Genomic DNA, 1910 nt, shown 5'->3' on the forward strand with positions numbered 1-1910 from the left:
CAACCTGCCTGAAGGCTAAAGTGGATATGTTATGGGAGTGTGTGAGATTAGAGAAAATGGCTCTTATATCCTTTGCTCCCTCATACTCAAGAGCTCCACCACTGTTCTTAGGAAAAAAGAAAGCTTGGCTGTGAATCATTGCACAGCATTTACCTATGCAGCTGAAAACAATAGAATCCCGTTATACTCAGAGTTATAAGTATTAGTAATTATACCTTCTAACATGGATTCAGCATTCCACAGGCCAAGTAACGTTAGCTGAGAGCAAGGGAAGGCATGATAAGGGAGACAGCAAGTTGGGCGTTGGGGTCAGACAGGCGCAGGACTGGACCTCAGCTCCACAAATGGCAGCAACACTGGTCTGGGCCAGGCGGGCAATCTCCTTGAGCTTCTTTTTTTTAACCACAAAATATGTGTAACACCCACCTCAGAGATGTATGAAAATTAAATACAACAAAATGTAAAAAAAGCACACAGCATGATTCCTGGCATGTGAAAGGTGTGCACTGGCCTAATGAAGCCAGTGTGGGGGTCAAGTGAAACAGTTCCCTGAAGGGGCGCACCCTTGTCAGTTTCCTCTCTGTTTACTTCCTAGCCCCATTCCCCACCCCCATACCCCAGCTACTTAGGAGGAAAGGGCAATTCAGCATATTAGAACTTTTGAGAGAGGAAGTTTATCTTATGTCAGTTGGGTTTTTTTTTTTTTACTTATCTATGGTTTTATAATTGTTTCTCAGAGGAAAAAAAAATAAATGACCAGAATTAAGTATTTTTAAGAAACTAGGAACAAGCTGGAGGCACTAGATCAGCAGTTCTCAACCTATGGGTCGCGACCCCTTTGGGGGTCAAACGACCCTTTCACAGGGGTCGCCTAAATACATCCTGCATATCAGATATTTACATTACGATTCATAACAGTAGCAACATTACAGTTATGAAGTAGCAACGAAAATAATTTTATGGTTGGGGGTCACCACAACATGAGGAACTGTATTAAAGGGTCGCGGCATTAGGAAGGTTGAGAACCACTGCACTAGATAATTGGGAGCCCTCCTTGTGATGAAAGTGTGAGAATGGACCAGCCCCAGCCCATCCCGTTCAACCATCTAAGCATTTACTTGAAACAAACAAAAAGGTCACAGTGTCACTTCAATTTAACCAACAGTTGAGTAAGAACTACAAGAGCGATGCAAAGAAAAGGAGAAAGAAAAAAAAAACAACAGAGAGGAAAAGTAAATTTTCACACAAATCTGAGCTCTCTTCCAAAAGGATCATGGACACTAACATGTTATCTGCTGACTCCTGTGGAGTTTCTAGAATCGCCACTTTTTGATGAGACGGGAAGTGTCAAGGAGACATGCCTCCGCCGGCGCCGCGGCTCACCCACTCGGTCAACGGCACAGCCCGGCCCAGCAGCGCCGCGGGAACACGCGTCCTCGGGTGTCACCTTCACCGGCGCAAGGCGCGGTGCCGCCCAATGTAATTCCTAAGGGGAGGGATGCAGGAAAACGTGCCTCTCGCCTTAAGAGCTGTCCTTTATTTATTTATTTTTGGGAAGTTCTTCTTTGGTTAAGGTTGGATTTATTTCGATATTTATGTACATGATTTACCCACACCGACGACGGAGGGAAACTCCCACTGTCACTGCCCTTTGGGTTTCCAGGACGAGGTGCTCCGAATCTGGTACCGTTTGCATGTGAGAAGTCCAGAAGTTCCCTTAAGCGGGCACCTAATTAAGTTGGAGGCACAAAGCCAATCAAAGGGGGAGGAGGAAATCCAACCAGAATGTCAGAATATCTTTTTCCCTTTAAAGCACTAATTTCTTTTTTCTAAGATTTCCCCCCGCCCCTGGAGGAGAAACCGGATTAAAAACGCAACCACCTTCGGAGAGAACCTTCGACCAGACGGCA

The sequence above is a fragment of the Myotis brandtii genome, unplaced genomic scaffold, assembly GCF_000412655.1.
Source record: "Myotis brandtii unplaced genomic scaffold, ASM41265v1 scaffold155, whole genome shotgun sequence".
Lineage (NCBI taxonomy): Eukaryota > Metazoa > Chordata > Mammalia > Chiroptera > Vespertilionidae > Myotis > Myotis brandtii.